General features: G+C 36.8%; 1 long non-coding RNA gene across 1 annotated transcript; it reads right to left on the bottom strand.

The window, feature by feature from the left end:
- Window positions 1-954: 954 nt before the first annotated feature.
- Window positions 955-6631, bottom strand: LOC116719462 (uncharacterized). The gene is made up of 4 exons (XR_004339185.1): window positions 6479-6631; window positions 3849-4007; window positions 3544-3749; window positions 955-3476 (listed from the first exon to the last, which is right to left on the bottom strand). It is a non-coding gene; the product is annotated as an uncharacterized LOC116719462 (long non-coding RNA).
- Window positions 6632-16366: the final 9735 nt, after the last annotated feature.

Here is a 16366-nt window from a genome sequence, read left to right as displayed (position 1 = left end):
AAATCAAGGCTGCCTGAGCCAAAAACCCTGGTAAAAAAAAAGAGATCATTTATTAGTTCCCTTCCTTATTCGAAGTAAACTAAATGATTAGAGTAAGACCGTTAAATGAACTTTGAAAGTTAAATGAACTTTGACAACTTAAAGAACTGCATTAAGACAACAATAACAAGGTAGTACAATCATCTTTTTAAACTTTAATTTCTGAGTTGAAACAACAATAAAGTGCTAGTTGAGTTAACATTAAGGCAGCAGGTGGAGTTTAATTTGCAAGTTTAACTGACTTGAAATGTTTTACAGTGCAGTGAAAGCTGTGGATCCCAACCTGATGAAGCCAGTAGGACCACATCATCAGTAAAAAGCAGAGACAGAATCCTAAGGCCACCAAAACGGATCCCTTCCACACCTTGGCTGCGCCTAGAAATTCTGACTATGAAAGTAATGAACAGAATCAGTGACAACGTGCAGCCTTGGCGGAGTCCAACTTTCACTGTAAACAAACCACACCCCCTGCAGGCAATGTGGACTAGACTCTGACACCTAACAGCACCGTATCAAGGGCCTGGTACGCCATACTCCCGGAGCGCCTCCCACAGGGCTCCCCGAGAGACATGGTTGAACGTCTTCTCCAAGTCCACAAAACACATGTAGACTGGTTGGGCAAACTCCCACACTCCCTCCAGAGCCCTGCTGAGGGTGAAGAGCTGGTCCAGCTCTACAACCTCTTCCTGAATCCAAGGATCTGCTAGTTCTCCAGTACCCCTTTTTGAATAAGGAGACCACCACTCCGGTCACTTTGAAGAAATATATGCTGTTTCATCATGTTTATGTTTATTTGCCGTTTGTGTACTTTCGTAAGCTTAAAAACTAATGTTTTAATTTCTAGAAATTAAAATGTGAATGTGAAGCATGTCTAAATGTAGTTATAGCAAAGACGCAAAAAAAAAAAACACTTTATCTTTCTGAGACGAGTTTATTTTAGACAATTTTGAAGAAACGTATGCTGTTTCACAAAAATGTTCTTGCACTAGCTGTGGATAGCCAGTAGTTGATAGTTTATTGTATGATGCAATGGTGTCCACTTCAGTGGTCTCTGTGCATTTACAACATAAAAATCTGCAAGAAACGCAAGAAAATGGCTTTTATAGCTGTCCACTGCAGTGACCATTACGAAAGGGTTAATGACTGTATATGTTAAATGAGCACAGTTACATCAGATAAGAGATTCTGTCTATTACAAATGTACAAATTTGTATCACTCTGTTTTGCAAATAATTCTCACATTTTGTTTATTGCATGTTCACTTTGTTTGCATGCACTTTGAGCTACATTTGTTTCAATGGAGCTATAAATTGCTATTTTTAATTAAACAAAACTAAAAGTCAAATTTTGGTCAGAGATCTATCTTTTTTTCTTTTTTCTTGCCCTTTTGTCATCGCTATCACAGCTAGGTGGCCTCAGTCACCTGTGATCTTATCTCTTGCTCACCATGTCACCAAAAGTTATTCATTACTCATCTCACACCTGCATCTCCTCAAGGATGAGTTGCAAATTCTTAGATGATGTACCGTACTCTTGCTCTCTGATTGTCTGTTTGGATTTAGAGCCCAGTTCTGGATTGGGTGCTTAATTCTGTCACCTCGTTCTACTTTCGCTTGGATTCTCCTAACTGCTAATGTCATATTTTAACCTGGTCTGATCATTGTCAGCAGAAATAGAGATCTCTCCTGAGACTTGTTAGTCATGAGTCAAACATGCAGCTATATTGTGTGCAAATAACCCCAAATTAAGCTCCTTATTTGTTGTATCACCGCTTTTGTGCTTATTGCCTTTATTTCGTTTTATTTCATATAATATATACTTGACTTCTGGTTTTTGATTCGATGCTTTTATTTTAATAAGCAGTACGGCCAATAGTATGGCAGCTTAACTTTTTTTTATGAATAAACTTTATTTACAAATAAAGAATATACAATTGCAGACAGTATTAGTATGCTCGAGGTGCTGGGGTAATAAATCCATAGAACAAAATGAAATAAAAGTTTACAAATCAAATTCATCACTTAAGGCCATAAGTTTCATAGCTTTAGAGTTGGTGCACAATTTAAAAGAGTCTAAAAAACATCTCAAATAAGATCTAAAAACAGTGAGGTTAGATTTGTTTTTAGCAAATTTGCAGGCATGTATGTAGAACTTGGCCAGCAGAATAAGAAAGTTTATAATATATTCTTTCCCAGACATTCTATTATTCGAAATACCAAAGAAAACATATTTAACATTCAAAGGAATAAGTATATCACATTTCCGATTACTGAAAATATTGATGTCACACCAAAATGTTTTACTGAAGGAGCATTCCCCAAAAAGGTGGGTTAATGTTTCTTGTTCGATGTGACAAAAGGAATCAATATTTGGAATATATTTAGTCAGTACTGAATTTAAAGGGTAACACCTGTGTAAAATTTTAAGAGACACCTCCTGTACCTTATTTGAGAAATTAAAAAAAAAAAAAAAAACTTTTTTGGCAATAACCATGTTTGTTCCCAATCAATATCTGAGTAAAGATTGTTCCAAAAAAAAGATTGAAGCAGGTTTAGTAATAGTACTCCTTTGGATTATTTCTATAATATGTTTGTTTCTGGTTTTAATACTAAGGAACAGGTCTGAATTACCAATAAATAACTGTGGAAATCTGGGCTATTGGACATGGGCTCTATCTGAAGTTTATATGAGAAATTTCAAACCTGCTGGAATAGCATTGAAAACAACAGCAAACTTTTTAGGGGTTACAGGGAAGTTATATTTACAAAGAAATCCACTATAATTAAACAGTTGACCATCCTCATTAAACAATTGCTTTGCAAATAGAATATCATTATCCACCCAGTTCTTAAAAAATAAGGATTTATGCTTGAAGCAAACATTTTGGTCATTCCAAATAAAACAGTTATGAGGGGGAAAGTTATATTTATAAACCAATGTCCAGGATAAAAGCAGTTGTTTATGGAAGCTAGATAAATTAACAGGGAGCTTTTCTATTTTGTAGTTACATCTTAATAAAATGTCTAGGCCACCAAAGGATTTAAAAACTTGTGTAGGAATCCAATGCCAAATTGAATTAGGATTTTTCAGATATCTTTTGATCCACTTAACTTTGAATGTAGAATGTAGGGTATTAAAGTCCAGAACATTGAAACCACCAGAACTTAGTCTATTGATCATAACATTCTTTCTAATAAGATGGGGCTTTTTCCCCCCAAATGAAATCAAAGAGTATTTGATCGATTTTGGTGCAAAGGCTGTTCGGGACATCAAGGGCTGAACTGGCATAGACTGACATGATTGGCTCTAATCTTTTGACCCACATGCAGACTCAACAAGTCCAAGTCTAGGAAAAGGGATTTATTAAAAGATCGAACACAATTGACAGGTCCACGTAGAGTCTCAGGATAATGGAAGTGATCCACAAACGGCGGCACCTGGAACAGAGCTGTGTTATTGGTGGTCAGAGGTGAGTTGATCTAGATGCAAATAGGAACTGCTTACTCGTATGACGGTTCTGGTGAACTGTGTGGGAAGGTTGTCCTGAAACCCGTGTGGAGTTTGGTGAGGGTAATGTGAGCCAAAGGTCCAGATGGAGTTAAATGATGGCTGGGAATGGGCGGAGCAGGCAGGCAGATTCTTCGCAGGTAAGAGACTTGGAGGGTGAAAACAGATGGACAACTCCTTCTTGGAAATTTCCTTGATGAAACCTGGAGACAGCAACACAAGGATATGAAACTCTGATAGCAAAGCTCGAGAGACTAAACATAAGCTAAAACTAGCAGACAAGAGAGAGCCAGAGAGACTACCGGTAGTGTTAATCCTCCAGCACTGATTGAAGACTCTGCAGCTCCTTTATTCCCAACCCCTGATGAGGCTGATGATCTCCACCTGTGTTGACTGCCCTGGCTCCTCACCAAGATCCTCGCTAGAGAAGATGTGCTACTCACACACACACACACAGGTTCCTGACATAGACAAGACGAGAAAGACCTTCAGTTTTGGCCAGCAGGACTCCGTGACAGTCAGGTCTCTCTGCAACCATAGATTAAATCTTTGTTGACAAGAGGGTATAATTGGATCAAAGTTTTTGCTAATTCTTGCTGTTTGCTTTTTAACTATAGTTAAAAAGCAAACAGCAAGATATTTAACTTCAGACTTCACAGGAATTCCTGACAAAGATAATTCATTACAACTATTGATTGGAAGAATTTCACATTTAGATAAGTTAAGTTTAAGACCAGAGGCTACTGAAAATGTAGTTAAAAGTTTAAGTGCAACATCAATTTGAAACGTATCTTGTAAGAACAAAGCTGTATCATCAGCTAGTTGACTCAATAGTATAGTTTTTCCTGCAACTGAGATTCCTTTAAGATCACAATTTTTAATAAAAGTAGCTAAGATTTGCATAGGGAGAAGAAACAAAAAGGGTGATACAGGGCATCCCTGATGAATCCCACACTCTTTTAAATGTTTTGGTAGTTCCATGAGGTAATTTTATTGAGCTATTTCCATAAGTATAAAGAGTGTGGATTGATTTTTGAAAATTCTCTCCTAAACCAAATAAGCTGACGGCTTTGAAGATGAAGTCATGTTCTATCGAGTCACATGCCTTTTGAAAATCTAAAAATAAAATAAAGCTGTTAGCTGAAATCATTTCTGGATAGTCTAAGATATCAAGAACCAATCTTATGTTATCAATAATATGCCTTCCAGCCGTAAAGCCATTTTGAGATTCATATAATACCACTAGAAGCTTTTTAAAAAAAATTTTTGCCAAACTGGCTAAAATTTTGTAATCACTGTTAAGTAAAGAAATAGGACGCCAATTATCCAAAATTAATGCATTTTTCTGAGGTTTTGGGATTAGAATGTCACATCCATAATTATTTTCAGATTGTGCTACTTTTAGGTACTCTTCAATTTAGTTTTTAATTGTTAAATAGACAGATTTGTCATTAAGAACGGAGTTATTCATCTTCCAATATGCAGGGTTCCTTTTAGTAGTTCTATCAAGGGACATACAATCCTGTAACAAAATGCCTTTATGATCAGTAAGGGGAGCTTCAATAATCTCAGCTTTGCAATTTGAATGTTGTAAGGAGTCAGATATTAGCCAAAGATTGATTCTTGATTGTTGCGAACCAGCTTTGTTTTTCCATGTAAAATGTACTGTGTTTGAATTATTTACCCTCCAAATATCTATTAAACTTTGTTCATTCATAAAGTCAACAATCTGAGAATTTATTCTTTGCCTGCTAGGCCATCGGTCAACCTCATCATTCACAGTAGTGTTGAAATCTCCTCCTAAAATGTACTTACAGTAATAGTAGGCCTGTCGCGATAAACGATAAATCGATTAATCGTACGATAAATTAAAACTATCGATGTCATTTCAATTATCGGCATTATCGTCTCTCCCGACCTTTTTCTCTTTCTGTTGATGACACCGAATGAAAAAAGGCTCAACTCCGGTGCTCTCCACTGATCCTCCCTTCCTCATTTCCTTAGTGTAAAGCCCAGCGCACACTACACGATCTTAGAGCTGTCGGCCGATTGTCGGCCCATTTTCAAAACCTGACAGACCACACATGAGCCGACAGAAATCCTAGATATAACGGTTCGATCGGGTTCGTTCCTGCCGTGTGGTGTCCAACAATGGGCACAAAATAATGGCTACAAGTCCAGTGAACTAATTTTAAAACCAGGCATTAATCAATGCTTTACTACAATCTACCTGCAATGCATGTGGCTAGTGTCAGCGTAAAGTCCTGACTGAATGAAAATCATTAGAACATATTTACGTCACGTTAACGAAGAACAGCTGAAAAGTTACCGGGTTTATCAACTGCGGTAGCAATTTCGCTCCAACTCCTCCCCTTGTCATTTCTATATTCTTTGCATGTTGAATAAACATTAATGTTGTTTCCACGTCGGCTGGACTTCGGGTTGCGCCGTGTCAGCTGTTTGGGATTCCCCGACGTAATTTCCCCTCAGAAAACACGGAGGAGAATCCACTCTTTCTGATTGGCTACCTGTCACTTTCAACAGGCTGCGTTAAGATCCCAGATAGACTGAATCAATCACCTCCAGAAGCTTCTCTTTGTAGCTTGGGACTATATTCTGACATACCTCCACCATCATGAGCCTTACATCTTCCGTCCCTTCTTCGGGCCGCGGAGCCTCAAATTCCACCGCTTCTTATCGCGTGCTAGCTACAGCACTTTGTTTTCCAATGCCTGAATCTTTTCTTCAGCTTTGCTGACTAGCTGACCGTGGTGTGCAGTGTGCTTTTAATATCTTGTATGTCAGCGGAGAGAAAATTAATAGAAGACTTAGAAAACTCATCAATATATTTCCCAATAGATGTTCCCATGTTCCTCAATAGCTAGCTTTAGCACCGCTATCACGTTCTCTGCTTTAGTTTGCTCCATTTTACCTTTCTTAGTAGATGGTGACTTTGTAGGAGTAAGTACCAGATGACCTTCAGTTTTGCGTTTTGTTGTAAAGGTTGAAGACATTACAAATATATCTGTTCCGACAGGAGAAGCATAAGGTTGGAGGAAAGTTCTGAACAACGCCTAAAGGCTAGCCGCCATCTTGGCTCCTCTGAACGGCAGCTTAACTACAAAAGGAACGGAAGACAAGTTGCATCAGCGTTGTAAAAATGTATCTTATTAGCGGCCCCTGCTGGCAGGCCGTAATAAAATAAACTCTGTTTTACTGCCCTTACATTCCAGATATCTCGAGTTGTTTTATGACTAGTCGTTTTCGTAGATATCTCTAGTTATATTTTGACTAGACAAAACACATATTTGAGATTTCTCTAATTACATTCTGACTAGTCAAAATGACATCAGATTTACCACTGAGTTATATAGAGACTTCAATTCAAGATGATTTTTTTCATCTTCAATGATTTTCTGACTATCTGAAATACACATTTCAGATGTTCCCATGTGAAATACACATGTGAAATACTGAAATGTGAAATACACATTTCAGATATCTATGTAGTGTTATGCCGAGTCAAGGATGTCACCGGTTTTGCGTTTGAACGTCTTTAATAATGAACATAACACTAACACATTCTCGGGCTGCTGAACAGTGTGTTGTCGGCTTTTACTTGATTCTGTTTGCTGCAGCGAGGTGTACTTGTTTACGTCTCTCCTGTATATATCTACGTCACTTCCTTGTTCTACGTCACTTCCTTGTTCTACTCCAACGTGACCTTACACATAAAATAGTTCCATTACATTACAATCTACAATTAAACTATGACTAGTCATGAATGTGGTGGGATGGTGTTCCACCCTCCCCACTCTGTGCACCAGGTGTAGCAAGAAGCGCAGGGCCGTGCAGAGACCTTTGGAGGAGCAGGGGCTCAAATTTAAAAAAGGGGCACATTGATCAAAAACTCTGTACAACAACAACATAGCAACAACCCATATTAATCAAGAATCTAATTGGATCCTACTATATCATTGCCATCATGCGGGGAAATGCAAAGCAAATCTAGTCTATATTTTCCCCAACAGGTATAAAGTTTCTGTTTCTGCTGCTGACAGTCCTGGAGGGCTGAGCTGATCTGAGACTGTAGCTGTTAAACAGATCAGAGGAGAGAAGTTATGAAGTTATAAAATAAGCAAAATTGCTGCCATTTTAATAATTAAGCCCTAATAATATCTATTTAACCTCTAGAACAACCTGGCTGTAGACTGATTTATAGATCCAAAAAGCTCAAAGGGGTTTTTAACTCTATATAATAGTTTGATGTTAGCACCTCTGAGGCCTAGAATTATAAGACTGAGATATCAAGGCAAAGAAAACTCAGTAGCTACTGGTAGGGGCCATTCAGGGGCCTCCAGACATTCAGGGGCTTCCAGACACTCAGGGACCTCCAGACATTCAGGGGCCCCTAGAAATGGTTTAATTGTAACACAGACCATAGATCTAAACCTGTAGCATCAGTTATAGAGAATGACAATGTTATTACATTTTATTTAATGCATTCAGCTGAGAAAAATAAATAGTACATTTAGGATTTAATTAGGAAGTTTACTTTGTAAAAGTTTAAAGAATCATCTTGATAGTTTGATTGTTGTGTTACCATGGCTACAATATGGTGTAATCTTTGTGTTTGAATTGGGTTTGTTCACAAATACATCACAGCAAATAACCAATAATCAGTGATTGATTTTAAACTCAGCCAATAAACCTGATCTCCCTCTCACAGACTTCACCTTATCTATATTTAAATATGTTAGTGATGCTGAAGTTCTTAGTAGGACGGGTTCCGGAGGGAGGGGGGTTCTGTCTAAGGCCCCATATTACCTTGGGCCCTGCATGAGCAGCCGCTGCGATGCGCATCTCTGGAATCTGCCTGGAATCTACCTGGAATCTACCTGGAATCCCCCGGTGGCATTTTGATTCATTTAATTGTGGCATGTTTGGCTTTTTGCTGCGGTTTTAATTATTGCTACAATATTTTCTCTGATGTTTATTTTGTGAACTCTAAATGTTCTGGGCCAAATCTTCCTTTAACACTTGAGGTTCTACAATAACTTCTATTTACAGCCCAGAACCTCCAGCCCAGACTCCGTCAGCAGCGGCTTTAACCCGCCTGGTAGAAACGTTAAGGAGAAGCAGAGCAAACAGAGAGCAGGTGGTACCAGGTGGTACCGGGTGGTACCGGGTGGTACCGGGGCTTTGAGCTGCATTGGGACTAGCGGTGACAGTTGGTACCGTGTCTTATATCAGGATGTCTGATATAAAGACAGATATTCTTTCTATCTGTCGGTGGACCGACTCAAGCTGCCTGTAGTGAACCGGGCTTTTAGCAGAATGATGAAGTTTAAGTCAGAAGTTTTCTCTGCAGCCGAAGCATTTCTGTGTTTATGGGCGAGGCGGGTTTTGTCCCACTATTGCAAGGACGATTATGAAAATATAAATAGAAACAGTTTTTCTAACGTCAATATCAGACCCATGTTTTTATTCACAAACCAGTGTATGAAAAAATATTCTTGCCCATAATTTGATAGTTAGAGGACACAGATCCGCCCCCTCCTAATCACCATGGACCCGGAGTCTGAACAACATGGAGGCTCTGAGAGTCATTATTAGACTGAGGGCAGCCAGACTAGTTTATTTTTACTAAATTATTATGTTTAGCTAAATATTATTGCTGAGGAGCACAAACAGGCCTTCTGACATACAAATTAAAAATAAAAATACAAATTTTTTGAAAAAAAAAAAAAAAACCTCCAAAAGGGCACTAGGGGCATCAAGGATAAAACGGGCAGGGGCTCAACTCAAGCCCCCCTCTCTGCACGTGCCTGATCTTAAATGTATATTTGGATAGGAGATATGTAGTTTTGACTAGTAGAAACTAAATAATAGATATCTTAAAAGCAAATAATGACTAGATAAAACTAAATTGGAGATATCTTGAATTGTATTTTTGACTAGTCAAAATTCATTTTCAGATATCTCCAAATGAATTAGAAACATCTTGAATTACACAGTTTTTCTATTTAAGATAAATTAACATTCTGACTAGTCAGAATGACATTACTGATATCTTGAATATGTATTCTGTATAGTCAAAACGTCCCTGACTTACATAGCAATTTGAAAGTTTAATAAAACAATAAAAAATAGAAAAAACAAAAAAAGATATTTGAAAATGCACAACTATTATGTTGAAAATGGTTTGACAATAGCAATTTTAGCTTTTCATTCAGTTTGTTTGAAAGGAATAAACAGGAAATTCTTTTCAGATTTCAGAAGCAGTCTTATAGTTCATGACGTTTTGTGTTCTCCACATATCCAACATTGCCGAGCTCTTTCGGCATTTACTGACAATTTTGTACAGGAAACATACAATTCTGCAGGCAACTGTTTGGACAACACAAAGGGGCTTCAACGCAATTCTAACAATGTAATTTTGACTAGTCATAGATATCTTAAATTGTATTTACAGATATGTGTCCCGTCAAATGACAGATTCAGTGACGTCATTTGAGATTTCTTGAAAGGAATTATGACTCGTCAAAATGTAATGGGAGATATCTTGAATTATTATTCTTACTAGTCAAAATGTAAATACAGATATCTTAAATTACCATTCCAGATAGTCAAAATGTAGTTTGTGTAGTCAAAGGGCATTTTTAGATATCTAGAATGTAATTACGGATAGTCAGACGAAACCGAATTTATGTTAAAACAGCCTGCCATAGCCCTCTTGATAGAGGCACAAGGCATATTTAATTTGTAAATAATCATATTTCTAATATTGATAGTTTGGAATTGTGAATTTGTTTCATTGTAGTCAAATAGGTTACAGTTGTTGATCAGAGTTGATATTTAGTGGTGAACGTTATATTTAGTTCAGACGTTACGGTTATAAGAGTGTGGTTTGTAGCTTACACTGTCTTTTTTTGTGTATGTGTGTTTGTACATACAGCTTTTACGGTGAAACTCATGGTTTACTTCCAATAAACCTCATTGTTCATCAGTAAAGCCACAATCCTTCCTTTGTCTGCTACAGTGTGTGTTAGTGCTACCTATGTAGGGCCTGCATTGGTCCACAAGACCGATCCTGGAGCAGACCCATTCTGTATTTCTGCTACTTGGTAAAAGTCCCTCCAGCACGAGAGGTCAAACAGTGTGTGACTTGGCACGTTTTTCTCTGGATCAGTTAGTGTGGCCATGTGCCACAGATAATACTTCCTTCAATCCCTCCTTATCCTGCAGCTCAACCTTTCACCTAAAGAGGAAGATCTTCACTTTCACTCCCTGCAGGTAGAAACATGTCTTCTCTTTCTTAGCTAGTGGTTTAATAGTCCAACTGATTGTTGTTGTTGTTCCTGACATGATGGAGAAGGCTTCAGTAGTTGGACAAAACGGGGAGCGTTCCTGTGCAGACAGCTGATCATAACCCTACCTCTGTATCAAGTAAGTAGCAGCTTTAGTCTGTTTGTGTGAACAGTTTTCTCACTGATGGTTCCTGAGGTTGCCATAAAAAAGCCTAATTGTTTCCTTCATCTTTATTTATAATGTTGGGGGGGGGGTTAAACTTGAGCTTCCAAAACCATAACAAACATCAAGAGAGCATTTTAATCTATTTTTTTACGACATACTTAGGTTATTCCTTCAGGCAGGCTCTACAGCGGGGGTGCCCAAACTTTTTGAGACCAAGATCTACTTTTTCTCTCATCAACTGGCTGAGATCTGCCACGTGACAAGATATGAAAACTGTAATTGAAACTCTATTGACTTATTTTATATGCAAATATACATCAGCTATATACAGTACAGACCAAAAGTTTGGACACACAGTTGTGTCCAAACTTTTGGTCTGTACTGTATATTAAAGTGATAGAAAACCTAATATACCGTAGGAGGTTGCTAGTTTCTCATAGTCAGGAACTGGTTGCAAACCTGAGGCCAGCAGGTATCAATCAGTTATGGCAGATCTGAACAATATGAGAAATTTCATACTGATAGGAGGAACCAAAGAGCACTGTTAAGATAAAAGCGCATCTTCTGAAGTTGGGATATTTTTCCTCCAACAGGTTTAAGAGGCATCACCTCAGACCAGATGTTGGACTGGAATTTATTTCAATGTCATTTCTGAATGTTAGCTCCTCATTTTCAACAGTGAAGCTATGCAGGTTGAAAAAGGTTATTATTTCAGAGACTGTTCGAACTGGCTTGCATGTCCCATGAAGAATCTGAAGGCTGATGGTTTTCCAGAAGTTTACAAATACATGTAAATCCACCTGCAGTTAGTAAGTTCACCAACTGTGAGAAGTTTGACTTATATAATCATACCCCTTTTCCATTCAATAATTCATACAATAAATAATCTTCCTATTTTCCTTATCCCTTCTAAATCAAAATAGTTCCTCAACCAGATGAAAATAATACGTACATACATGTATACATATTCACATACACATCTACCTGCATATATACATATCTAATGTATACCTATATACACAAACATACACATATTTACACACGCATACACACGCCTACACACAATTGTCGACAGTGCTGTATTCCCAACCAAATTCATCACGCCTGTTCATCCATGTACCTCTTAATAACCATTTTGAGGCTTTAAATCATAATAGATTGAGTTGGATGAACATAATAAATTGAGTTGGTCAGATGTAGGATATGAAACTGGTATTGACCTCAATTGTTTCAAGTAAAGTCAAAGTAAAAAGTTCCTTTAAGTTGAACACAAAAAACAAGCTATCATCACTAAACCAAACAAATTAAGTGAGTTTAATGTAAATAGGTCCCTAAAATGAACTACAGCCAAAAAACACCTCTTAGAGTTACAATCAATTTTTGAAAACAAACATAATAACAGTTCTGAACATTAAGAATAAACAGAAATAGTTTTTTTCCTCGCAGTTCTGATAATTCTTTTGTCCAAAGACATAAATGAAGTCCTAGTCTCTCCTCAAAACAGAAGACTATTAAAGGATGGGTTAAAGGATGGATATAATGAAACTCTTGTTATGGATCTTATAGACGAAGGCAAGGCAACATGCCTCCTATACTCAGAGGTTCTTTCTTTTTGCTTTTCATGTATGTTTTGTTGATTCTCATCAGTCGCATTGCAAAACAAGCTGGATGTTCTGGTACTGTTGATAGGTTTTATTTATATGTTGAACATAAAATTTTTAATCTTTTTAAACACATGAATAGGATCTTCCACAGAAGCTCAAGTTTCCTGCTTATGAGCAATAACTTCCTCTGGTGAATACTCTAGCCTGACAAACTTTCAGGCTGTTCACAACATGGCCTGAAATGCAACATTAGATGTTGCAACTCATCAGATGTCGCAGATCTGATGAGTTGCAGATAAAATGTTTTTATTGTCAAATCAGTCTGACATAAAAGAAAATACAACAAAACCACTGACAGTCAACATATACCAGGATTAGATTGGCTACAAATCATTTTAATAACTAAAACATATGACAATTAAATATTATTTAATTCACTCTCCTGTCACTAAACATGAGTTTGATGAAAACTTTGTGACAATATTGCATTTACTATTTTTTTTAAGTATGATCTAAGTGAGTGACAAGGCTGTTACAGTTTCAGCAGCAGATGTCACTAGTGAGTGATGAATGAAGCATCAAGTAATGAACCTTTGGGCAAAGCAAAGGGCTGAGGCTTCATTTGCCCATTACTACTAGGAAGAGAACAACAGGTAGGTATTAACTGTCTCTGTGCTAGGAGAGACAAAGCTCAGAGGGGCTCAGAGTACCACGATTGGTTAACACTCAGTACTGGTACTGAAGTGCTGTTGTTGTTGATATATATATATATATATATAACAAATACAAGTGTTAGAAATTGATGTGCAAAAAAGATAATAATAGAGAAAAGAAAAAAGAAAAAGAGAGATAGGAGAATAGTCCAGTGTCGTACTTAGGTATACTTGTAGTGTTATGATAAAGGAAAAAGGAAGATAATGTTAAAATTACTAATCAAATAATATAGCATTACTACTACTAGAGATAAAAACAAACAAAAAACAAACAGAAAAACAACTAATAATACAATAATAACAATGTTAAGTATAATAAATAGATGCTGTCTGCCCCTGAGCAGACCTCCAAAGATCAGATGGCACATCACAGTGAACCCAAACCACAACCAACCAAACCATCAGTCCAGAGGTCCCCACCCAGGACATGTCAGCCAAAGAATGATAGGTCCACCTTGTGTGCTGTGTTTTAAACCTTTTGATATTCTGTGCATCCCCAGTCTTGTGTAATGCAGTTAAAAGAAAGACAGGGCAAAATGGGATGTGATCCCGGCTTAGACCATGCTTACCCTATTCTTTGTGTATTCTGCCTCTTTTTTTAAAATTGTATTTATTCATTAATTTATTTTTGTGTTTATCTCAAGTTTTCTTTCATGATGTAATTGGAAAAAGAAATTAAATAAAGTAAAGCAAGAAAAAAGAAACTTAACAAAATATCATTAGTTGGTTAACTGTAAGCCCCAGGGAGCACAGGAGAGAGGTCTGGGACCCCACCCCAGTAATTTCCTATATTCCCCTCTCTCCAGCAGTCGACCCCACAGCAGACAGCACCAGAGGATGAAATACTCAAGCTGACATTATTATCAGTGATAATAATAATGATAATAATAATAATAATAATAATAATAATAATAATAATAATACAAATCAGAAACAACCATAATAATTATAGTAATATTCAACAATAATCAAAGAACAAACACAAAACATAATGAGTTGGATTAATTCAGTGCAAGAAAATACTGTGAATGTGCATGTTTATGTGTGTGAGGTAAAACAATAATCTGTTACGTCTATCCAGAAACTGATTCTGAAGGAAAAAAAACAACAGCACTGATTTAATTTACTGGTTAATAAAAACTTCATTAGAAGGTATGTAAGTGAATGTGACTTTATTTAGTCAATATTTTAATTTTAGTTTTTTGGAATGTGTGCAGCATTGCCCCCAGATGTTAAATGTATTTTTAGAAATTCCAAAAATGAGTTCCAGATATTGATGAATACAGCTAGATTATCTTTTTGCGTAATTGTAATGCTTTTCAGATGTATATATTCAATAAGGTTTGCCCAGATATTAATATGTAGTGAGTTTTTTAATTTCCAGTTGAGAAGTATTACTTTCTTGGCAATATAGAGAAACTAAAAATGGATCTTTGGATTTATCTGGAAAATTTTCAATTTCAGTGTGGTTACCGAGTAGACAGAGAGCTGGTGAAACAGGGACTCTGCAACCCAAAATGGCAGAGAGTTTTTCGGATATCGACATCCAGAAGAGTTGAACAGGTCTGCAGGGCCAAATGGCATGAAAATAGTTCTCAATACTATTTAAAGTGCATTGTGGGCAAATGTCGGAATTGGTCAAACCCATTTTAAACATTTTTCTTTGAGTAATGTGGGACCTGTGAATTGCTTTATACTGTATAAGTTGTAAGTATGTGATACTGGTGGTGGAGAACATGTTACAGATTTTGATCCAGAAGTTAGAGTCAGGAGCGAACGTCAGATCAGTTTCTCATTTGTGTACTGGGATTGCTGTTCTTATGTCTGTCGAGGAAATTAATTTATACAATCTGGATATAAGTTTACCCCTGGAATCTGCAATTCTCATTAATTCATCTAATAATTTTGGTGTTTCCAATAAATTGTTGACTAAGGATGTTTTGGATTTTATGATGTCTTTAAGTTGTTGGTAGTGGAAACTCTTCGTTCCCAACTCGAAACCTCTGGACTAGATCACCAAAAGATATAAACTGATTATTGTGAAATACTGTATATGTTGGAGGTGAGTGATTATTTTTCTGCCCATGATGAATGCTAGATTGGTTTATTTAATTCTTGAAAGTCTGGATTGTGCCAGATTGGAGTATATTTGCAAGGACTTAATGATGTTTAGTGATTTTTGTAACTTTCCACTAGGCTGTCAGAGTAGACTTTATTGTCTATTGTGGGCGGTTGAAAGTAATTCTTTTTTAATTATTATTTTTAGTGATTGCATAAAGAAAGGTAATTTTGATATTGAGGTATTTTTATATTGGTTTTGTTCTATGTTTAACCATGAGTTATTTTGACTGTCAAATTGAATCCATTTTACTAAATATTGCAATTGATTTGCAAGATAGTAATTGAAAGTTAGGTGCCTATAATCCCCAAAAGATTAGTTCTTCTGCAAAGTTTTTAGTAATATTCTAGGTTTTTCATTTTTCCAATAGAATTGAGAAATGCACATGTCAATTGATTTAAATCAGTTTTATGAAGGGGTTATTGGGAGGACTGAGAATAGATAATTAAGTTGTGGAAGTATCTTCATTTTTATTGTGGATCTACAGCCAATGAGTGAAAGTGGAAGGTTGGTAGAGCACTTTAGGTCATCTTCAATCTTTTTAAGTAGTGGGATGTAGTTAAAAGTGAATAATTCTGATAGCCTGGGGGAAATATTTATTCCTAGACATTTTATGTTCCCTATAGTAAGAGGTAATGTAGTATTTTGAGATGCAGAGTCCCATCCTCCATCAGAGAGTTTGTAGTGTAGTTTGAAATTTTAGAAACGTAATTAATGATATTAGTCACGGATTCCTTTAATTTGGTTATTTTTCTTTATAACTACAGCAAGCGGTTCAATGAAAAGAGCACTCATGACAGCAAACAACTTGCAGGTGTGTAAGGAATCCAGGGCTGCCCTCCAGGTAATCATGGTCTCCAAGCTCCATCTGGTGGTCAACTAAAAGAGGGCAGCAGACAAGAACAGCG

Source organism: Xiphophorus hellerii, chromosome 5, assembly GCF_003331165.1.
Source record: "Xiphophorus hellerii strain 12219 chromosome 5, Xiphophorus_hellerii-4.1, whole genome shotgun sequence".
NCBI classification, from domain to species: domain Eukaryota; kingdom Metazoa; phylum Chordata; class Actinopteri; order Cyprinodontiformes; family Poeciliidae; genus Xiphophorus; species Xiphophorus hellerii.
Note: the sequence above shows the minus strand (reverse complement) of the source record. Positions and strands in the feature narration are given on the sequence as shown.